We start from the raw sequence: 25,553 nt of genomic DNA on the forward strand, positions 1-25,553 counted from the left end.
TGGGTATGAACCCCCTAGAGATGGACAGTTATCACCCAATCAGCCTAACCAATGTTCTCTGTATGTTGTTCAAATTCATGGTGAGCAAGTGGCTGTGCTGGCTCCTCAAGTCTTGGGTCTCTCTGTGTGCATTTCAGGGCTGTTTTCGCAAAGGCTGCTCCACTGCTGATGATTTGGTTCACCTAGAGTCTACTATCCTGATGGCCTTTGCACATCATCAGCACCTCATTGGTGTTTTTTTTTTTTACCTACAGAAGGCTTATAACAATATAGCATCATCGCATCCATACTATGTTACATGAGTGAGGTCTCTGTGTTCCACTTCAGATTTTTTCAAGAACTTCTTGTTTCACCGTACATTGAGTTCAAGTAGGTGCTTGTCCCAATACTCCCCACACCCACGAAAACGGGAATAGGCTCTGTATTGAGCATCCCCCTCCTTCTGTTGGCCATCAGTGGTCTAGTGGCAGGTGTGGGGTCTTCAATATCGCCCTCCTTATATGCCAACAATTTTTGCTTTTATTATTGCTCCTATGGTATGGGTGTTACTGAGATTCAGCTGCGGGTGCACCATATGAGAGGCACCCCCCCCGGGGGATCCACAACTCTTTTGTGGAGACGTGCGTAGCGAGCACGGGACCCCGAGCTAATGTGGCCTTCCTTCCTTTCCGGGCTGCATACCTTCCCTTTCCGCATCCTTCCCCATCCCCCATCTTCGCCCCCTCCCCCCTCACCTCTGGCTCTTTCCTTCCCTTTCTCCCCCTCTGGGAGTATGGTTTGTGCCTACATCCGGAGACGGACGCTTGTAAATGTACCGCATTCTTCGCCTTCCTTGCTTGTATGTCTTCATCCTTCCTTTGTCCTTCTCTTTTCTTTGCCTCTTCTCTTTACCCTTTTCTCCGCTGCGGCGTTTGAGACCTCTCTTCTTTCCTTTCCCTTTCTCTTTCTTCCTCCCTGTGCATGTCTGAAGGCCGACCCACGCACTTCCATGCGTAGCCGGTGACGGGGTAACGCGTAATTCCCCGCCCCGGGTAGACAGGTAGGACACGTACGTACCCCCTGGTAACGGCCAGGCCCAGGGAGGGGTGATTACCCGAGCTGATACCTTCCGAAAGTGCCGATTGGTCCCTCCGTCCGTTTGTCGGGAAGTGTGACCTGAGGTGTGAACAATCACCTAAGGCGGGAGTGCCCTCATACCCACAAGGGAGGAGCGCGCCATCAGAGACGCCGGTAATCATGGGGGATTCTTCCGCAATGGTTTCCTCACCTTCCACTATGTCTGCTCACAAACGTATGTTCACTGAGTCTCAGCCACAGTCAGTTCTTCCATCGTTGCCACAGTTCCTTGTTGTTTCTCGGTCTGAGGAAGGTCACGACTTCTCCACGGTCAACCCTTTCATTATTCAGAAAGGTGTCGACGCAATTGCAGGTCCTGTAAAGTCTTGTTCCAGATTACGGAATGGTACCCTGTTGTTAGAAACAGTCAGTGCCCTCCAAGCACAAAAATTGCTGCGTACCTCACTACTACACACCTTCCCTGTCCGGGTGGAACCGCACCGTACTTTAAATTCCTCGCGTGGAGTCGTTTATACACGCTCCCTCGATGGATTGTCTGATGAAGAAATTCAGCACTACCTGTCTGACCAGGGCGTAACGGCTGTTCATAGGGTTATGAAAAGGGTTGACACGAACATCATTCCAACCCGCACTGTCTTCTTGACATTTGACAAAGTTCAACTCCCATCGAAAATCAAAGCAGGCTATGAGGTAATTTCCGTTCGCCCTTACGTCCCAAACCCTGCGCGTTGCTATCGGTGTCAGCGGTTCAATCACACCAGCCAGTCCTGTTCCAATCTGGCCAAATGTGTTACATGTGGCAAGGATGCCCATGAGGGTGCTTGTCCACCTCCATCCCCTCGCTGCATCAACTGTATGGGTGACCACGCTGCTTCCTCTCGAGATTGTCCTGTTTTTAAGGACGAAAAGCTCATCCAGGAAATTAGAGTAAAGGAAAAGGTGTTGACTTTTGCTGCTCGAAAATTATTTGCCAGTCGACAGCCCACCGTGCCTCAGAAAGGAAAATACAGCACTGTCCTTGCTTCTCCTCGGCCAACAAAGGAGGTGGCCACGCATACTTGCGACCTCACCTTTAGTGCCACGGTCGTCAGATCGGCCAGCGCAAAGATCGCCCGTTCAACCTCACCACTTTCGCCTGCCCACTCTCTGGCTCACCCTTCGTCAAGTTCTGCTAAATCTCGAGCCCAAAAGTCAGACACCAAGACTTCGAAAAAAGAGCATACTCGTGAAGAGTTTTTACGTACCCCAACTTCACAACCATCGGTTCCTCCTTCCTCTAAACATCATACTTCCAAGAAGGCTACAAAGAAACCCAGTTCCTCTCCTTCTCCGCCAAGGCGTGTCCCATCTATAGCACCACCTGGCGGAAATCGCCCTCGGCCGTCCTCTGTGTCGCCGAGGCGCACTGCTGGCGGCCGCTCAACCGGCCGATCGCTGGTGGCAGGAGCTGCTCCTGACCAACCTATGGATCAGGATCTTCTGCCTTCGGCTGAATGCCATTCCATGCTGTCGGTCGCAAGCTCTGAGCAGTCGTTGAGTTGAAAGCGACGTTGGTCACATTCCTCCATTTTCTGTTCACCCTATGTCCATTATCCACTGGAATATCCACGGCATTCGAGCCAATCGGGATGAATTGTCGATCCTCTTACGATCCTACTCGCCGGTCATCTTCTGTCTTCAGGAAACAAAGCTGCGTCCCCATGACCGCTTTGTTCTCCCTCATTTTCAGTCCATCCGATATGATCTCCCCTCTGTTGCAGGCACTCCAGCACATGGAGGACTCATGATTCTTCTCCATGATACTCTCCATTATCACCCAATCCCCTTAAACACGTCCTTCCAAACTGTCGCCGTCCGTCTTTCCCTTTCCGGATACACATTCTCTCTTTGTACTGTATACATTCCATCGTCCACACCAATAGCAGGAGCTGATCTCCTTCATCTTCTTGGTCAGCTTCCACGCCCATATTTGCTGGTTGGGGACTTCAATGCCCACCACCCGCTTGGGGATCTCCACATCCTTGTCCACGTGGCTCACTATTGCTAGACGTCTTCCACCAAGCAGATCTAGTTTGCCTCAACACTGGGGTCCCTACATTTTTGTCTGCCTCCACGACAAATTTATCTCATTTGGACCTTGTGGTCGGTACTGTTCCGCTAGCTCGGTGCTTCGAATGGTTCGCCCCTGATGATACACACTCGAGTGACCACTTTCCATGTGTCCTTAGACTGCAGCCTCAACTGCCCTACATGCGTCCGCGACGCTGGAAGTTTGCCCAAGCCGATTGGACACTTTTTTCGTCTCTAGCGACTTTCGATGACTGTCACTTTCCCAGTGTCGACGATGAGGTCACCCATATTACCGACGTTATTCTTACAGCTGCGGAACATTCAATACCACGCACCTCCAAATTGCCCCGGCGCCCCCCAGTTCCTTGGTGGAACAAGGCATGCCGTGATGCAATACGTGAGCGGCGACGTGCTCTCCGCGTTTTCCGCCACCATCCTACTTTGGCCAACTGTATCTGCTATAAGCAGTTCCGTGCACGATGCCGTCGTGTCATCCGTGATAGCAAGAAGGCAAGCTGGAAATTCTTTATTAGCTCATTTAACACCTTCACTCCCTCCTCGGAAGTTTGGAGTCAGCTTCGACGGTTTTCAGGCGCGCCTAGTTTCTCCCCGGTCTCTGGGCTCACTGTTGCGCATGACACATTAGTGGACCCCGTCGCAATTTCTAACTCGTTGGGTCAGCACTGTGCTGAGATTTAGAGCTCTTCAAATTACCCGCCAGCGTTTCTCCCGGAGAACCGTGCAGCAGAAGTGCGACCTCTTGCTTTCTCCTCTCAAAATCGCGAAAGCTACTATACTGTTTTCTCCTTGCGGGAACTCCAACATGCACTCTCTTCTTCTCGCTCCTCCGCCCCAAGACCGGATGGTATCCACGTCCAAATGTTGCTGCATTTATCAACCCATAGTCTGCGTTACCTCCTTCGCCTTTATAATCGAATTTGGACCGACAGTACTTTTCCCAGACGATGGCGGGAAGCTATCGTCGTTCCTGTTCCGAAACCTGGAAAGGATAAACATCTCCCCTCTAGCTATCGCCCCATTTCTCTCACGAGTAGTGTCTGTAAGGTTTTGGAGCGTATGGTGAATTACCGTTTAGCGTGGTGGCTGGAATCCCGCAGTCTTTTAACACCTGCCCAATGCGGGTTCCAAAAGCATCGTTCTGCAGTTGACCATCTTGTTGCTCTCTCCACTTATATCATGAACAATTTTCTCCGGAAACGCCAAACAGTAGCAATATTTTTTGATCTGGAGAGAGCATACGATACCTGTTGGAGGACAGGCATCCTCCGCACACTGTTCTCTTGGGGCTTTCGAGGTCGGCTGCCCCTTTTTCTTCGTGAATTTATGGCAGAGCGCACATTTAGGGTGCGGGTGAACACTACTCTCTACCGTACTTTCTCCCAAGAAAACGGGGTACCCCAGGGCTCCGTGCTGAGTGTTGTACTGTTTGCCATTGCCATCAATCCAATTATGGATTGTCTCCTTCCGGATGTCTCGGGCTCCCTCTTTGTGGACGATTTTGCGATCTACTACAGCTCTTAACGGACCAGCCTTCTTGAATGACGTCTTCAAGGATGTCTCGATCGCCTCCACTCTTGGAGCATCGAAACCGGCTTCCGTTTTTCTCCCAGTAAGACCGTTTGTATTAATTTTTGGCGACGTAAGGAGTTTCTTCCGCCCTCCTTACATCTAGGTCCTGTCAGCCTTCCGTTTTCAGACGTCGCTAAATTCTTGGGTCTTATGTTTGACAGAAAACTGTGCTGGTCCTCCCATGTTTCCTATCTTTCGGCTCGCTGTCTGCGATCCCTCAACACCCTCCGTGTCCTGAATGGTACCTCCTGGGGAGCGGACCGAGTGGTCCGTCTCTGCCTCTATCGCGCCTTAGTGCGCTCGAAATTGGACTATGGAAGCATAGTCTACTCCTCTGCTCGGCCATCTATTCTTCGGCGTCTCGACTCTATCCACCACCGTGGATTACGTTTAGTGTCTGGAGCTTTTTACACCAGCCCTGTGGAAAGCCTTTATGCTGAGACTGCTGAACCTCCGCTGTCCAATCAGCGAGCAGTCCTTCTGAGTCGTTATGCTAGCCATCTGTCTTCCATGCCTGCTAATCCAGCCCATGACATTTTTTTCGACGCCTCCTTTGATGTAGGGTATGCAGGCCGCCCCTCCTCCCTACCACCACCGGTAGCCCGCTTCCGTCAACTGCTCCATTCTCTTTCCTTCCGCTTTCCTAAAACCTTCTTGACAACTTGGGGTACAGCACCGCCTTGGCTCCGTCCCCGGATCTGCCTGCTCCGTGACCTTTGTCAATTTCCCAAGGATGGTACCCCTTCACTTGTTTATCGTTGGGCATTTGCTGCTCTATATGCACAAATGACGGACGCCACATTTATTTACACCGACGGCTCGAAAACATCGTTAGGTGTAGGGAGTGCCTATATTGTTGGCGACACTCCAAATCACTATCGGCTTCCCGACCAGTGTTCGGTTTATACTGCGGAGCTTTACGCTGTTCTCCAGGCTGTCCACTACATCCGCCGCCATCAGCGGATACAGTACGTTATCTGCTCAGATTCTCTCAGCTCTCTCCTCAGTCTCCAAGCTCTTTATCCTGTGCACCCTCTGGTCCACCAGATTCAGGACTGTCTGCGCTTGCTCCACCTGGGGGGCGTCTCAGTGGTGTTCCTCTGGCTCCCGGGACACGTTGCTATCTGTGGAAATGAGGCGGCCGATATTGCAGCCAAGGCTGCAGTCTCTCTTCCTCGGCCAGCTATTCAATCGATTCCCTTCGCCGATCTATGGAGCGTTCTATGTCGACGTGTTGTTCGCTTATGGCACACGCATTGGTCGACACTTACCCATAATAAATTGCGGGACATGAAAGCTCTTCCTTGTGCTTGGACCTCTTCCTCCCGAACGCGTCGTCGGGAGGAGGTAATTTTAACTAGACTCCGGATAGGGCACTGTCTTTTTAGCCATCGACATCTTTTAAGCGACGATCCTCCCCCACTCTGTCCCCACTGCTCTCAGCTGTGGACGGTAAGACACCTTTCAATTGAGTGCCCCTATTTTAATCCGTTACGCTCCCGTCTACAGCTATCGCCTGATATATCGTCGATTTTAGCAGATGACACGCGCTCAGCCGACAGCGTTCTCAAGTTTATTAGTGCCAGTGAAATGACGTCAGTCATTTGAAGCTTTTTTTTGGGACAACCAACCCCTTTCTGTAGTGGATTTTTAAGCCTTCCTTCTGCTTTTAGTTTCTCCAATTTTATGACTTTCGTTCCCATTGCTGCTGGTTTTCAATTTCGGCTTTTTACTGTTTCCTAAGTCACGGACCGGGCGCTAATGACCATAGAAGTTTTGCGCCCTAAAACCAAAACAAAAAAAAAAAAAAAAAAAAAAACAAATATGAAAGGCACAGTCGTGGTCTCTCACCCATGACTTGGTTTTCAGCCGCCAAGACTTGTGTCGTACACTTCTGCCAGCGTTTTGCTGCCCACCCATACCCAAAGCTTTACTTAAGACGATCAATTACTTTTCGTAGTTGAGGCGCACCACTTTTTGGAAGTGGTCTTCAATTCCCAGCCGAAGTGGCCTCCTCACCTTCACCAACTTAAGCGAAAGTGCTGACAACAACTCGGTACACTTCGCTGCCTCAGTAACACTAGCTGAGGTGCAGATTGCTCTAGCCTTTTATGGCTCTATAAGACCCTGATTCTGTCACATCTTGATTATGGGAGTCTTGGGTATGGTTCAGCATCACTCTCAGCATTGCAGATACTGGACCCCATTCATCAGTATGGGGTCAGACTAGCGACAGGAGCCTTCTGAACTAGCCCTGTCAACAGCCTTCTAGTTGAGGCTGTAGTCCTTTTATTAATTGTCAGGTGCCAACAACAGCTGCTGAATTATGCTATATGCATTCATAGCTTCCCTGAACATCCCAAGTACTGTGTCCTTTTCCCAGGAATGGAGCATCTCCTCCCACAACAGCGACCCAGAACTGAGTTTACAATTGCTGCACACCTCTCTGTTCAGAACTGCAACTTCCTCCACTGTCGCCTCTGGTCAGGGAGGTATTGCGTGTGCTGCCATGGCTTGTGACTCACCATTGGATTCGTCTCAAAGCCTCATTTGGTCCAAACCCCCCCCCCCCCTCCCCCAATTTTTTGCCCCCTGTTCTTGGGTATCCTTGAGACATATCTGGATTCAGAACTGGTATTCACCAATGGCTCAACAGTTAACAGACAAATAGGCTTTCTTTTACATACATACATGGTGCAGTGAAATCCACTCTCTGCCAAAGGGTTGCAGTGTCTGCTGAATTGATGGCCATTAAACTAGTGCTTAGCCATGTTCATTCTTGCAGTGACAAGAGTATCCTAATTTGCAGTGACTCCCTTAGCAACCTTCAGGCTGTAGACGAGTACTACTCTCTTCACCCATTGGTTACGGCTATCCAGGATCTTCTCTGTGGCTTCCATCAAGATAGACGGCCAGTCATTTTCATTTGGAGCCCTGGTGATATTGGGATTTATGGAAATGAATGAACTGACTGGCTCCCCAGGGTGCTGATTCTGGAAATGAGGGGCCCAGCACTGGACCTCTGGTCATTTATACACCATCAATTGTTGGAAGTCTGGAACTCAGATTAGTCTCCCCTGATCTCTCCAAACAGGCGAATTAAGAAGACCATGACCACTGCCAGGAAGTTTCGTATCAGCGCACACTCCGCTGCAGAGTGAAAATCTCGTTCTGGAAACATCCCCCAGGCTGTGGCTAAGCCATGTCTCCGCAGTATCCTTTCTTTCAGGAGTGCAAGGTTCGGAGGAGAGCTTCTGTAAAGTTTGGAAGTTAGGAGACGAGATACTGGCAGAAGTAAAGCTGTGAGGACCGGGCGTGAGTCGTGCTTCGGTAGCTCAAATGATAGAGCACTTGCCCGCGGGAGGCAAAGGTCCCGAGTTCGAGTCTCGGTTTGGCACACAGTTTTAATCTGCCAGGAAGTTTCATGTTTTGAAGTGTTTAGAAAATCATGTTTGATTCTCTAACGTGTAGTAACAATACGTCAATACCTGAAAATGAGAAATTTGAGGGTCTACCGTGGCAAAGGTCTACGTTTCGACAATGTGTCAGCTTGTTTTGTTGCATGCATTTTTGTTTGTATATTGACGAGTAGTATGCAAACTAATTTGAATATGATTTTCTGATTGCTTGGAAACAGGCTCTTTCCAACTGTAATTAGTGTGAAATTGGTTACAAAAAACAGATTTTCTGACAGTATACTGACTGTGTTCTGTTTTTTATAATTTATACTAAATTAAGTTTGAACTGATTTTGTATAAATTCAGAAAGCAGTATTTTTAAGTATGATATTTTATATTGGAAAACCTTATGTTGCTAAGTAGTTGTGTCCAAATTTTCATGTTGATCATGCTTTTAATGAACGAGATATAAGAAGCCAAACTTAAAACTTCATTCGCAGAGTGATTTTTCTGACTACTTTACCTCAATTTATGTAGCATTCTGAGTCTCTGTTGGAAATTAAATCCACTGTTGGGGGGGTCTTAAAACACATGGTTTTGAATGAGATTGATTTTGAAGCTTTAACAGGAAATGACTTTTCTAGAAGCAGCTTCAGAAATCCCCTATTTTCACCTCTTCACAAAAATCATCATCTTATCGAGAAATTTCTATACTAATGGAAAAATAGTAGGTGAATAACATTATGTACTCCACATCCTTGTGCTACCAAGCTATTGTGTATTAAGTTTCATGTTCAGCATGTGTTTCTTTACAAGCTATAAGACTCTGAAGTTATTCCCTTTTTTTTTTTTTTTTTTTTTTTTTTTTTTTTTTTTTTTTTTTTTTTTTCCACCCAACTTCGTTTCAAATTATCTAGCACTGTTAGCCAGTGCTGAATAGTTAATTGCACTTTGTATTGCAGTGCAAACTGGGGGCTTTCTAATGAGCCCAGTGTGAAGAGTTTTATAGAACATAGTTTTTGTGAAATCAGGTAAAAAATCCCACATTTACATTTTTGTAAACTCTTCAACTTTGCACTTAACTTATTCCGTATTGAAATCTGCTACATTAATGAAACTTTATATTTGAGACCCTTGTGTTAGGTTACTACATGCAAAATCACGGTCATCATATCTTTAGTCCCTGAGATATAAGAAAGCAACTTCAAAATATTTTCTGGTGCCTTTTTTGGGCAATTTTACCTAAATTTTCTGGCTGAAAATGGCTTGTAAAATTCTTCACATTATTATTCTTAGGAGAACACGTAAAATTGTTCAAAATGGCCAAATTCCATTTCTTTCAACAAGCTATTGCCTGACATATAACAGCTCAAATCCACCAAAAACTCCCTCTCGCTCAGTGCAAGGTCACAAATAGATGCAAACAAGTGACTATATCTCAGCCAGTATTGCTTAGACGAATGTTGAACTTTACCAATGTTCATCTGGGGCATGTGCAAATTAGAATGTTCATTGTTCATATAAAATTTCAACGAATTCTGAGATGGTCAGGCAGGAAGGCCTATGTGAACTGAAATGGAATGACCCAACTGTAATAATTATTTTTGTGGCATTGCTGATTCTGGTAATTTAATTATTTTAGTTGAAAAAAAATTACATTTCACAACTATAGCTTTTAATGTAAATAGAAGGGCTGCCGTTAAATGAAGTAACGTGACTTCCACATTTTTCCCTTCGTTTTAGGAAGTTTGGTTAGAATCTGATTGCAATGTGCTATTAAAATTGAGAGGGTTTAGACCAAGATACCGCCTTAAATTGTTTTGTCTTACCTGGGATTATAATTGCACACCTGGGATTATAATTGCACCTGTGGCTGTAAATCTACTGAAGACACTGCATTTAAGCAAGACATAAATATACTGTTTAATTTCAATATTAATGCACTAGTTATATATTCTGACAGACTTTAAATGAGATCCGCTTCTAGCATTGGCAGTAACTGTCTACATTCCCCCTATCATACAGATATTAACAACTCTCAACTCAGAAAAAATCTGATGTAACACTGGCAACAGAAGAGCAATCTCTGGTCTCCCTGATCAGAAATTCCTTAAAGAAACATCACGCTTATAATCTGTAGCAAATTCAAATTATATGCTTGCTTTTGTTACACTCAGTGGGAATGGGACAAACTAGAAGTGCATTCCACCATTGTCACATTTACAACAATATATTTTTATCTTCTGCTTAAAATTTTACCCGTAATCACGCTCCCAGCATACTTGATTTCAGTGGAACAAAAAACTGTTAACGTACAATTATAAATGTGAACATAAATAGATGCGCTAAAACTTTGAGCATCTGCTTCGCTTCATGCTTGATATCTTGTCTGATGGTGACTCATTCTTGAATCAGGATAACTGTCCATGTCACTAGGCCAGAATTATGCTACTGTGTTTGGAGGAGCATGTTAGTGAACTCATGTTGGTGTCATGGCTGCCAAATTCCCCTAATTTATGGGAATTGTGTGAACTGTGCATATACATTTGGTGCCATGTACCTCTGGAAACCTACCAAGGACTTGCATCCATGTCATGCAGAATTGTTGCTTTACTGTATTCTAAAGGTAGACCAACATGCTATTAAGTTATTGGTCATTATGTTCTGACTTGTCAGTGTATATTCTCTCTGTTTCTATCACAGTCAGTTATTTTGCTGCCCAGATTGAAAACTCATCTACATATTTTAATGTCACTAAGTTCTGTAATGCATCTGTCATATTAAATGTTAAATCAAACAATGGAAACTCCAGATTGGAATATTAACTGTATTAAGAAGAGATAAACTGCTACTTACCATAAAGATGACAAGTTACAGACAGGCACAACTAAAAGACACTTGCAGATCAGCTTTGAGCCACAGCTTTCATCAGGAAAGGAAAAACAGACACATTCATTCACACAAGCAAGCACAGCTCATTCACACATGACCACCATATCCGGCAGCTCAGACCAGAATTTGGAGTTTTGTCAACAGGGGATTGATTTTGATGTGCCAGAATTAAATCAATCACTGTACTTAGATCTGGAAGGAACAGGGTGTAAATTTCTGTTGGGTAATCCAGCTGCAGCCAATGTGAGGTTTCCCTAAATTGTTTAAGGCAGATGCTAGGAACGTTCCTTTGAAAAGGACATGGGCAACTTTCTTCCCTTTCCAAACTGAGCTTGTATTCCATCTCTAGCAATTTCGTTGTCAATGAGTCATTAACCCTAATTATTCTCCTATTTTGAATATGTTTTGGCGGTTATAAATCTGGGATGGGAAGGTATTCTTGATTTATTACAAGCAGTCACATTAATCATAAGGGTATGCTTCATGCCTGATGCAAACTTTCACTGTTGGTGATCTTTCCACCTATGATTTCTGACAATCGCTAGTAGAGTTTTACCCAGTGGTTGTCTCTGCCCCGATAGCTGAGTGGTCAGTGTGATGGATTGCCATCCTACGGGCCCGGTTTCGATTCCCGGCTGGGTCGGGGATTTTCTCTGCTCAGAGGCTGGGTGTTGTGTTGTCTTCATCATTTCATCCCCATCCAGAGTGCAGGTTGGCCAATGTGGCGTCGAATGTAGTAAGACAGGCACTAAGACTGCTGGACCTGTCCGTTAAGGGGCCTCCCAGCCAATGACGCCAAACGCTCATTTCCGTTTCCCAGTGGTTATGTGGAAACAGCATAACTGGAGATGAGATTCACTGACACAATGGCCATATGAATTGACTTAAACTCACTGAAATGGGAAAATTTGAAGTTTCCATTGGTAGCCCTGCAGTAGAGACAGAAGTCAGAGAAAGATGTAATTGTAACTGACAACTATTATGTAAGAGTGCAGTCTGTGCAGTTAGCATTGATGTTTTGTACTGACACACTAAGAGCTGCATGGTAGTTTAAGTGTCACTGTCAGATTCCACCTGCTGTTAAAGTTCTTTAATTACAAGCAATCATAATATAGGTTCAGAGTTTGGAGAGTCTGGTTCAGCCACGAAAAAATGTCCTAAGGGGTTGTAATTACATTTCATATTCAGCAGTTGTCACACATTTTTGCTGATCTATTGTCACTGATTTTGCCCCATTGAGTCTAATATTCTGTCCATTTCACAGTGCTTAATTCTGTCCACCAAATCCATTCCCACATTGATACTATTACCACATATGCCTCTCGAAAACCTCTATTGGTGGTGTTTGGAAATCATTGGTGGAAGTATCAATGGCTGCAAAAGTTTTAGTGATGTATGTCTCCTCAAGTGCCCTGATGGTTAAGGTTAAGGCAAGTGCTCACAAAAATAAGGAAGTCTAGGTTCAAGTAATGGTCTGCCACAAATTTTTAACTGTCGTAACATATTCATTACTTGTAGGTCCAACAGTTCTAACCTTTTTCACTGATATTTCATGTCATTGATCCTTATTCATTTCCTTATTGACACAATATTCATTTCAGTGAGTTTACTTCAATGCCTTCTTTTTTCAGAATCATTTTTTGTCATAACGAGTGTCAAAAACTGGCTGGCGCAATTTCAAACCAAGACAAAGCAGTGATGACCTTTGAATGAAAGTGACATCAGGAATAAGTGAGCAAAATAATAGTGTGCATTTTATTTACTGCTGTTCGTTTCGTTGCTATCACAAACAGTGGAGGTAGGATATTATTTTAAACTGGTATACTGAAGTGTATATTCATAAGCTTTTAAAATCCTTTACAGAAGGTGAAAGGTAATGATGTGGAATGTCTGTCCACCGTGCAATTCATGGCCATTCAAATGCAAACGTTTCTTGAATAGTCCAAAATAGAGACATTTCCACAGTATATCAGAGGTTAAATTTGGCCCCATGCGGCTCTTTGTTCCTTAAACGGTGCATAAATAAATAAAATGTTAAGGACAGTCTGTTAAAGAGATAATCACCAACCTAATATGACCCTCATCCACCTCACTATGTAGAGGATACATAGGATTCATTTCATCCTGCATGCAGTTCCGGTTACTGCCATCGTCACTGACAGTTCCATATCATACAGTGGTTCTACTATTCCATTCCCCCTTGTCTTTCATGGCTTCCTCATACTGTCTCGCTGTCTACCTTTACATTATCTCACTAGAATGGTAGGCAATACTTTACATTCACTAGCCACATATAAACCACGTCCGCTGTTTTTGAAAACTCTTCTGCAGAGGCTTTCACTTAAATAAATATATTTTTTATAATCACTGTGTTTGTTAAATGAAGTAAGAGATATTAAAAACCAGACAGCTTCATAAGACTTCAGTATTTTATGGTATTACCTACATCTACAGCCATACTCTGCAAACCACTGGACAGGGCCGGTGCAAGGCACAGACAACAGAAGTAGCTGCTTGGGGTGTCAGTAGTGCCCCTGATGCAGAATTTTTGTGCAAGTTGTAGCATAATTAATAGCGAAAATTATCCATTTCACAATCACTTGATTCAGACAGTTCATATAGATTTTATCAATAACCAAGTAATGGCTGGTAATGTATGAAGGAAGGAGGGGAGGGGATGAGAGGGTCATTTGTGGGAAAAGTTTGTGTTTGGGGGGGGGGGGGGGGCGACGCAGTGATGTGCCACTTCTGTGGAAAATGTCTTTGAACTGGTCATGTGTGAGAGCAGCTCCCATTGTACCACATATTTTTCGTGTATAGAATGAAAATTGGAAAAAAAGATTACTTAAATGTGTCTGGGCACATCCAGACAACGGGCTGAAAATCACTTAAAAGTTTGTGGCACTCTCCATCAATAATGCTGGAATTCAATATGGTTTTGGTCCACCCTTAGCCTTGATGACAGCTTCCACTCTCACAGGTGCTGGAAGGTTTCTTGTGGAATGGCAGCCCATTCTTCATGGAGTGCTGCGCTGAGGAGAAGTATCAATGTTAGTCGGTGAGGCCTGGCACGAAGCCAGCATTCCAAAACATCCCAGAGGATTTCTATTGGGTTCACGTCAGGACTCTGTGGAGGCCAGTCCATTTCAGGAATGTTACTGAGGAATGCTCTTCAACAGTGGGAAGCAAGAAGGTGCTTCAAACAACAATGTAAGCCTGTGCTGTGATAAGTGCCATGCAATACGACAAGAAGTGCGAGCTCCATCCATGAAAACCACGACACCACCACTGCCTCCGAATTTTACTGTTGGCCCTACACACACTGGCAGATGACATGTGCGATTCGTCACTCCACACAACGTTTTTTTGCTGTTCAATTGTCCAATGTTTATGCACCTTACACCAAGCGAGGTGTCGCTTGGTGTTTACTGGTGTGATGTGTGGCTTATGAGCACCTGTTCGACCATGAAATCAAAGTTTTCTCACATCCTGCCTGTCATAGTACTTGCAGTGGATCCTGATGCAGTTTGGAATTCCTGTGTGATGGTCTGGATAGATGCCTGCCTATTATGCATTACGACTCTCTTGAACTGTCGGCGATCTCTGCTGGTCAAACAGATGAGGTCGGCCTGTATACCTTTGTGCTGTACGTGTCCCTTCATGTTTCCACTTCACTATCATGTCGGAATCAGTGGACCTAGGGATGTTTAGGAGTGTGGAAATCTCGTGTACAGACATATGACAGAAGTGAGACCCAATCATCTGACCACATTCGAAGTCCAGTAGTTCGGTAGAGTGCCCCATTCTGCTCTCTCAAAATGATAAATGACTACTGAGGTCGCTGATATGGAGTACCTGACAGCACAATGCACCTTATATGAAAAACGTGTTTTTGTAGTTGTCCAGATACTTTTTGATCACATAGTGTACATTCAGTATCCCATATTAATCCTGTTGAGTATGTCCCCCACACATTTCAGCAATATTCCCTAATGGGTCGCACAATTTTTTTTGTAATCAATCTCCCTTGTAAAAATACTTCATATTCCCATTGTCCTAAAGAAGAAATGAAGCCTGCCATCCACTTTACGTGTAACTGGGCCTATGTAATCATTCCATTTCATGCCCCTATAGTTGTTGTACCTGACAATTTGTATGAGCAGATGTGCCAATTGTGACTCACTGTTCTTGTAGTCATAGGATATTATGTTTTGCATTTTGTGAAGTGCACAATTTCACATTTCTATTTATTTTAAGTAATTTCCCAGTCTTAGCATCACTTCGAAATCTTATCTGACCAGATATTTGTGCAAATGTTTGGAGACTGTTACTAATATTGTCTTCTGTGGGCTGTGCCTACAGTTAGTGGTACATTTGTTGAAAAAACACAGTGCAAGATAACATGCTTCATCCTCCCTACCAAGAAATTCTCAATCAAATTACAAATTTTGTTTGACACCATATGTAACTGTACATTCATTAATGAGCGCTGCCACAGACGCTAATATTAAAATCATTCATCTGTGCAGGGGTATGAGAATTGAACAGTGTCAATACTCATGGATCGCCCTGAATGATTTACAGCAAACAAAGAAAATGCCGTGATATTAAATTGTCCCTATATTGCTAGCTTCAATAATTTCAAGCATCTCTTTGAAAATTAATATCCTTATACAAAGATTTCTCTGCTCTCTCTCTCTCTCTCTCTCTCTCTCTCTCTCTCTCTCTCTCTCTCACACACACACACACACACACACACACACACACACACACACACACACACAAACCAGAGATAAACTTTTTTGGAGATATCCGAGCAAAATTAAAAAGTATTTTCCAAGCTGTAGCTGTCATAACCCACATATTTACTTAAAACTTTTATTGGTCTTTATAGGACAGTCACATGCTGTTCTTTATTCGTACTTCTTTCCAGAGAATTCACTGTCCTCTGGCATGTGGCGCTCAATCAGTTCACTGAGTGCATAGTCGCAAAGGCCACATAATGTAGCCACAACTTTACGTTTTCGTATCAAAACTACAGTCGGAACCAGTTGGATATCGTATTGTTTCACTAAGTCTGAATTTCCTTCCACATTAGCCCTGTCAATTGAAAGAAAAGCGTGTTAGAAAAATTACTTAAAGAAGGCTATCACTGTAATTAATAACAGCATTGCAAACTAATTTAAAAAGGAAAATATGTAATAAACATGTAAATTTGCTTGAGAAAACTATAGAAATACAAAGGGATAGCATGGTTGGCAAGTACACTTACCTTTGTAAGGTGGAAATTCCTGCCGATAGACTAATTTTTGGAATTGTTAGTTCCTTCCTCCCAGAGGAAAAGAGGGCACATTGAAGGAGGTTAGAAAAATGGTTCAAATGGCTCTGAGCACTATGGGACTTAACTTGTGAGGTCATCAGTCCCCTAGAACTTAGAACTACTTAAACCTAACTAACCTAAGGACATCACACACATCCATGTCCGAAGCAGGATTCGAACCTGCGACCGCAGCGGTCGCGCGGTTCCAGACTGTAGCGCCTAGAACCGCTTGGCCATCCCGGCCGGCTGAGGTTAGAAAGGAATAGCAGGAAACTTTCCCTTGTCTGTACAAGGTGGTCCTGCATCCTGGGGTCTTAGTGACTTGCCACTCCCTTCTAATCTCCCACATTGTATCCCTCTTTCCTCACCGAAGAAGTAATTAATAACTCCTGAATCTAGGATTATTATTTCCACTCTAAAATTTCTGTCAGCAGTATAACAGTAATTAATAACAAAAATAGTCATGGAGCAATATGAGCATATGTCTAGTGGGCCCACTCCATTTTTATGTATATAAGAATGAAAACAATTGACTATTGATAAAAAAATTTAATTGAATAGATAAAAAATCTACTCACTAAGTGGCGGCAGAACTCTCACATAAAAGACTGTTGTGATTGGCAAGCTTTCGGAACCAGTGGCTCCTCCTTCAGGCAGAAAGTTGAAGGAAGAAGGGTGAAGGAAACGGATTGGAGAGGTCTAGGAAAATGTACAGATTTCGGGAAAGTCACCCAGAACCACCGGTCAGGGGAGACTTACCGTATGGTAAGTTCTCTGCCACTGCTGGCGAGTATATTTTATGTATATAAGGTATAAATGAAGAGATACGAGTAACCATATTGTGTCTTGTCAGTTCAGTGCAGATGGCCTGTCAAACCAGCACTGTATTTAGATACGCTACTAGAGAAACAGACAGTAGCAGTAGTTGTCTGTGGGAATGAAAAGTTGTACTGCAACCATGGTATGTTAAGAGTACCTCAAGGCTCAGTCCTGGTCCCATTATTGTTATGCTTGTATGTTAATGGCTTGACCTCCTGTAAATACAGGGTTTTTCAGAATGAATGTACAATTTTTAAGGCTTTGTAGATCATATTGCATTCATCTTACAATTATAAATAATACACCAAATGAAAGAGAAACACAAACAGTTTTTCTTGCAATTATTCAGTGTGAACACCATTCACACATAGTTGATAGGTGAGTTGTTCCGAAACCTTGATCAATGTGTCAGGAGTAACTGTTGCAATAAACACTGTTTCCAAAGTCAGATAGTTCAGCTGGTATCGGAGGCACACACACATGATCATGTCAGATCGTGTGTGAATGTAGAGGTCATGCATAAAAAAGTGCTGTGTCAACCAGTCTCTTGCACCCAGTCCACCAGTTGGATACAACGTCATTTAACCAGTCGCATACTGAGTTATGCCAGTGAGGTGGCGCACCTTCTTGCTCCCAAATAAAGATGTGTTGTTAAGCTTCTTCCCGTTGAGGCATGGGCCATGGCTGTAGTGCATAAAGATAAGAAACATCAGTTACAGTTGATTCACCGAAAGAGAAAGGCCCATGAACTTTCTGCGGGGATATTTCTTGGGGCTGAGCGTGAAAGACTTGAACTCATTAAACACGTTTTTCAATCACTCTTTGTGCACAGGTATACAAACAAAACTGTTTGAGTTGCTCTTTCATTTGGTGTATTATTTACAATTGTAATTTGAATGTAAGAAATGCTACAATGCCTTAAAACCGGTATGTTCATTTTGAAACACCCTGTATAACCCTGTATTCCACCAGTGTGTTGTAATCCAACCTGGAACAACTAGTGAAAACTCCAGGTGGCTAGAACTAAACTTGAATGCAATATAGTGAGATATTACTTGTGTGCATATCTGTAACATCCATCTGGCCATGTCAATAATTCATACACCCAGTTAGGTTAGTTACGAACAGGCAGTTATGTAGCTACCATATGCCTATATCGACATCATCAGCTTTTCAGTGTACTGCATTCCAATACCTCATATCAGAGATCTAATAATACATGTCGTCTCATTGTAACCAAAAAACAAGCTTTTGTTTTCACAGTGCCCTAGTGTGCCCATTTCTTAAAAAAAAAAAGTCACAAACTCATCCGTTGATGCTGTCTGCTTCTGGTACAAGTTACCCTGCACTCTGTGCGTAATTGAGTGCCCTGTATGCAGTGTAAAAAATAAATAAAATAAAAAAGGTGAAGCACATCCTTATGTCAGTCTCATACTTTTTCATAAAAGAATTACATATATGACCAATATTCTGTGTTAACAGAAAAGTAACAGCTTGCATCTTCTCCCACTTACATTTTTTCTTCTAGATCAATCATACCATTTTCTTTCCTCCTTTCTGTGTCACTTGCACTCTGTCCCATTCCTCTTTGTCTTCCTCTCCCGCTCTTGGTCATGTCCGTTGTTACCAGTGCTCTTGGCTTATATCTATTTGATTGTAACATGCCTCTACTACTGTTTTACACTCTGTTGTATCTCATATTAAATGTTAAGTATTTTCATAATGTATGCTGTTGTGAACACAATACAAAATATGTGGAATGAATGGTTATTTTAAGAGAGGGCTTGTTCTCCCTAATCCAGTCAGGTTGAATAAATAACTCTGTAAATAATTTTTTGTTTCTGAGTACATCTTCCTGATACCCCATGGGGCAATGAGGCAGTTGTAGCAGATGAGGTACGAGGCGTGTTTTTTAAGTAAGTACCATTTTGCCACACCACGGCTGCAGTGCTGCGGTCGGCGTTCGCACTGGGTACCTACATCTGTTGTCTATGCACTGACGCCATTACAGTCTGATTCTTTCTTGTTTACGTTGTGTACTGAGTGTTGAAGATGCCTCCGATAATCGTCCCGCCGACTGTGACGTATGGGCTGTTGTAAGATTTCTTAGTGCTAAAGGCCTAAAAGCGATCGATCTTCATCGTGAGATCTGTGCAGTTTACGGAGAAAACATTATGAGCGATGGGACGGTAAGAAAGTGGATGAGAGCATTTAAAGATGGCCACACAAATGTGCATGATGAACAAGGGAGTGGGCATCCTTCGGTTGTTAATGAAAGTTTGGTGCAGGAAGTGGACAATAAGATGAGAGAAAACAGATGCTTTACGATTTCCTCCTTGTGGGATGACTTTCCTAATGGTTCTCGTAGTGTTTTGTATGGCATTGTGACAGAGCACTTGAATTACCAAAAATTGTTCACACGTTGGGTATCGAAAATGTTGACGGATGTGCACAAAACCAAATGTTTAGGCAGTGCATTGACTCTCCTTGAGCGGTACCACAATGACGGTGATGATTTCTTAAGCCAAATCATTATGAGCGATGAAACATGCGTGGCCTTCATCACACCAGAATCAAAGCAACAGTCCATGGAAGTTGAGCAAGGGCATTATTCTGCTGCAAGATAATGCCCGTCCGCATGTGGCGAATCAGACCAGAGATCTCATCACATCTTTACAATGGGAAACTAGATCATCCTTTGTACAGCCCTGATCTTGCGCCCAGTGACTACAATCTGTTCCTGCACTTGAAGAAACACCTGGGCGGTCAGCGTCTTAAAGACGATGACAAAGTCAAAACAGTCGTGATGCAGTGGTTAACAAGTCAGGTGGCAGACTTCTATGAGGAGGGTATTCAAAAACTGGTACGTTATGATAAGTGCCTCAATATTGACGGAAATTATGTAGAAAAGTAGATTAAGGTACAGGCTATCATGTAAAAATAAAATTATTGAGATATTTTAGCATGTCTTTTTTAATTTCAAAATGGTACTTACTTAAAAAACACACCTCGTATTTGTTTCCTTAAACAGTCCTTACCTGCTTTAGTGTCATCACAGTCACATGTAACTTGGCATCTAAGACAGTGAATTCGGCTGGGAAGTGAAGTTGAAAGGCATGACCAGAAGAGAGAACTAACTTTGAACAGCATCATTTTGCTGGAATTTGTCAGTATAAACTATGGTGATACTATGCTACTATTAAGTGATGATGTTTCTTAATTAGTTCATATTTATTAGTGTAGCATGAACAGCTGATTTTGGCCTCTATGTCCATTATTGCCATTATTAAGTGATCAGTACCAATAAGTAATTTATAGAGAGTCATATGAAATGCAAATTACATCAGTAACTGTACATAAAAGGATTAGCTGTCTACACATAATCTGAAATTCATGTATGAGCAAAGTATATTTTGCATTCATTAACCAACTATGTATAGGTGTTGGCCTGACAATATTCAGATTACATAGCTAGTGTCAACCAGCCTTATGTCGTAGAGGCTAATAAATATCAACTAATAATTTCATACATCGTGTACCAATCATGAGGTGGCAACTTGTGGGTGAGAGGCCACAGCAGCAATAGAGATGAAATCAGTCAAGCTGCACACAACTTTGCAGGTTGTTCCTGACGCTGTATGTGATTCTCAGTTGAATGATGGCACTGGTAACAATACATAACTCATTCAAACAACACTTTCAGATAATGTTCATTTCATATGTTACCGTGAGTGTGTCAAATGGGGGTGAAGTTGGCTGATTTTGGAATTCAAATTTAAATATTTCTAAAACCAATAAAATTAATATAGTGGGTTTTCTTTCAGAGCATGAATATAGTGCTGTAGTGATAATTTTTTTATGTTCATTACTTTTTGCTCTAACAGATCACACAATTGAAACTTGCATCGGTCACCTTCACCTTGCCTGCGTGTGAAGCTGACCGTCTGTCTGTTACACGATAATTTTTTCTGAGACTCTGTCAGTAATTGAAAAATATGTCTGACATAATAATTAAATTTTAATACTGATTTCAGAGTAATATACAAAGGACGTCCAAGGAAAATAATGTGAGCGCTTATTTACTTTACGAAATTCAGAAGAAACACTCACTCTTCTTTTGCATTAAAAACTGGCTGACCACCTTGTTCTGTGACATAACAACCAAAAATGTTGTTTATAATGGTTCCTTTGTGAATTTTCCCATTTAAAATTTCTGTGAGGTACACAGTTCTGAAACTTCCAGGCTATATTTCTTCACTTTACCCGACATATGTTTTTACACATGTCTAATTTTCACACGGACAACTCTTCCATTTTCACCAGTATGATGGAACAAACAGTACTGTAGCCTATGTGATAAACTGTAACAATGACTTCACCATTCACCACTAGACTGTTGCAGAAATTGTTTCTGCATCCACTGTGTCACATTGTTTCTACATTGACTCACATTGTTGCTGCCCACTAAGTCACATTCTTGCCGCATTGCGAGTATTTGTTCATCAAAGAACCACTTGAGAAAAGAAGACCAACTTCACACTGAATCAAACAAAAATTTGCAGAGTTTTATTTACATGTCTATAAATAGGTAAGTATAAAATTAACTTTCAATGTTGCTGTATCTGTCGTTCTGAAGGGTCAGTGCATGACATACGTAAGACCTAGACAAGAGTTGTATCATGCTAGTCACTCAGGTAATTTAAAAAAAGTCCTTCTAAAAATGATTATTATTCAGATAGAGGTTTGGAACACTGTACATTTAGCCATTGCCATGAACTAAAAACTTTTGAGCAGCAAATATAACAACTAAAATAGAATAATTTTCATCACCAATCTGCAGTTAATCATAAAAAAATGTTCTTTGAACTTTTTGGTGAACTTCACTGCGTCTGACAGTATTTGCAAAGTTCGTGTTTTTGTGGTTTCCTAAGTCACTTAAGGCAATTTCGTTTTAAAATGTTCTGTTGATTTGTTTCCCTTATCCTGCCCTGTAGGAGCTGGTGTTTCATCTCTGAGACATGATGTATAGTCCAATTAAAATTACTTGATAGCTGACACCTGTCGCTTGCCACTACATTGTTGCCACGTGCACTGCTGGTTGCCACTCGGTTACAGGCAACACACAAACACGGTGAGTCACTAAATAAATGCTGTTAATGTGTAATGTGGAGCAATGCTGGAAGCAGCCACTGCAGTTATGGTGGAAATGGGAGATGCTGTATTGACAGCTTATTTTAAGTGGTGAGTGACTGAATTGCAGCAGACAAGCCATGCATTTAAACTCGCATCATAAACTTATCACAACTTCCCAGTGTACAATGTACCTGAGAAAAGAGCGATCAACAATCTGTGGCAGAACTGACATCACACTCACTTTGTTCATGGCATTTAAGGCTAACCTCTGTGAGCAAGCACAAGACAAAAATTTCCAGCAGTGAAAGCAAACTATAATTTCTCTGTCATTGCTTAGCAGAAATTATACTTACAATGGCTACACGTGCTGCTGTGTTAGCAACTAATGAGCAGTCCTGGTTGGCATTTGGTTGCTGATTATAGGTGACCAAGCAGACTCCAAATGGAAAAAAGAATGATAGGAAGAAAAATAAGAGCAAATAAAAAAGTCAATATGATAATGAAAAATGATGTGTCAAAGTATTAGAAATAAAAAAATACATTTAAATCAGTTAATTGAATACAAATAATAATGGAAGTCGTCAAGCGCATGAAGCATCAACTGCCAAGTAATTTTAGTTGGGCTATAATGTAGACCACTGTCTCTTGGGTTCAGTTCCCACCCGGGTTGATTTTCTTGGCTTTAGGTTGGTGTTTGTGTTTCCCTAATCATTTAATCTCATCTTCATTGACATGCAAGTTGCCGAGGTGGCATCAAATAGAAAGATTTGTGTCAATTGGTTGAATAACAGAACACACATTGAACTTAGCTTTTTAGATGTTGCAGAGGTCGGTCTTGAGAAGAAATAAGCCAAGAAATGTAGTAATTACAAAACAGTTAATCTGATCTCACATATGGTAAAGATCATTGCAAGAATACTCAACAGACTGCAAAAACACAAAATTGAAGAAGTAATGGGAGAAGAGCACTTGGTTATAGGAGAGGAAAAGGAACAGGAACAGGAACCGGAACCAGACACAGCATCGATATGGTGAGAATTTTGTTGGATAGGGTTTTAGCAGTTAACAAAGTAGTTTGTGCTTGTTTTGTAGACTGGCAAAAGGCCTTGGACTGAGTCAACTGGACAAAAGTGATGAACATCCTCAAGGAGATAGGCATCAACTGGAGAGATGAGAGACATTCTCAACTTCCGACAAAGAATAAAGGTGTGACTGAACTATGGAGAAACAAACAGTGTCAAAATAGGAAGAGGAGTCACACAAGGATGTTGTCTATTGCCGATTATCTTCAACTTGTATGGATAGTGGCTGGTGAGAGAAGCTTTGAAAGGATGCAGAAAGTTCAGGATAGACTGACAATTTGTCAGTTTCATTTAGAATGCAGATGACTTGGTGCTGCTGACCAAAAATAAAAGACAAGAACACGTGATGAACTGGTTGGTGGAAATTGGAAGGAAATATGGCATGGAAATCAACATTGAAAAATCAAAAGTGATGCAGATATCATAACAGGAGAAACCTTTGAGCATAACTGTTGACAATTGGGAACTGGAGAATGTGTTGCAGTTGAAGTACTTTGGAAGCTTGCTGACAAGATGCCCACTGCACAAATGAAATTAGAGCAAGAATTGCCATGGCCAATGCTACATTCAACAAGAAGAGGACTCTGCTCACCAGCAAGTTGAACTTGGAATTAAGAAAGAAACTGGTGAAGTGCTGCACCTGGAGCATTGCTCTGTATGGAGCAGAGCTGTGGAGAGAAAAAAATATCTGGAAAGTTTTAAAATGTGGTGCTGGAGAAGAATAGAGAAGATCAAGTAGACAGATCAGGTAACAAACGCTGGCATACTGAGAAGACTAGGAGAGAAGAAAACCATTCTGAATACAATTCTTGCAAAGAAAGGCCAACTTGATCACACACACATTTAGGTACGATTATCTCATACATGACGTCATCGAAGGGAACATCAGAGGAACTACAGAATGAGGAGGAATAATAATAATGAAAATAATTCAACATCTGAATGACAGGAAAGATGGAAGGAGATATAGAAGACTGAAGGAAGGAGCTGAAGACCGGGAACAGTGACATCAACATATTGGCAGCAAGAGACTGTCATTTATTTCAATTGAAGTACCAAATAAGCGTCAGTACTGTACATATCCACCATTCACAAGGATTTTACTATCATGTGTGTTGTGGTTGGCAGGAGAACCAACACAGTGTTACTAGAGGAAGCCGAAAGGCACGCGTTTTAGCTCACGAAGGCTGGCGTGAGGTCTGGAACAGGACAAGGAAATTAGAATTTAGAAAAAACGGACGTAGCTGGTGGAATACTTAACTTTAATTCATTAATGGTGAACGTCGCTCTTGAAGGTACATGATTCACAGTATCAATAGTAACTGGTAATGGCGCCTTGCTAGGTCGTAGCAAATGACATAGCTGAAGGCTATGCTAACTATCGTCTCAGCAAATGAGAGCGTATTTTGTCAGTGAACCATTGCTAGCAAAGTCGGTTGTACAACTGGGGCGAGTGCTAGGAAGTCTCTCTAGACCTGCCATGTGGCGGCGCTCGGTCTGCAATCACTGATAGTGGCGACACACAGTTCCGACGTATACTAACAGACCGCGGCCGATATAAAGGCAAGTGTGGTGTCTGGTGGTGACACCACAATCCGGCCCCGCAAATCGGCGTACGGTTGTGGCATAAGGCTTCCGCCTGCTGTGGGGAGGACCCCATGTTGACGTATGCGACGAGGTGGGGAGCCTAACAACAGGCGAGGCTGTGCCACCCGCACCCTGCCATTCGGACCGGGGGGAGCCAGGAAACGCCTGAAAACCTGCTGTAGGGTGCATGCCAACATGCTGTGTATGCCCCCGCAGAGAGACAGGAGGGGCCGAAGGGTCGACCTCCATCGGGCCGGGGCACCCGACAGGCGAAGACGACATACGGTCCGGAGCGGGCAAGAGTTCCATGTCGGAGTACAACTGGTCACGGGAAGCGATCGGCGGCGCGTGACCCAGGGAGGTGCCCGGCGGTTGCAGCCACGCGTCCACTGCGGGCGTCGCCGGCGGGAGAACAGGCGACGGCGCGTCGCCATGGGGCAAAATGGAAGGCAGCGTCGGTAACACCTGGGGCCGAGGCAAGCCAGTAGGTGGGTCCCCAGGGCACTGACCGGACAGCACTGTCGCTGAAAGCAGACGGGGAGCGGCAGATCCCGCACGACGACAGAGGCGCAGCTGATTGAGATG

Source organism: Schistocerca piceifrons, chromosome 5 (assembly GCF_021461385.2).
Source record: "Schistocerca piceifrons isolate TAMUIC-IGC-003096 chromosome 5, iqSchPice1.1, whole genome shotgun sequence".
Classification (NCBI taxonomy): Eukaryota; Metazoa; Arthropoda; class Insecta; order Orthoptera; family Acrididae; genus Schistocerca; species Schistocerca piceifrons.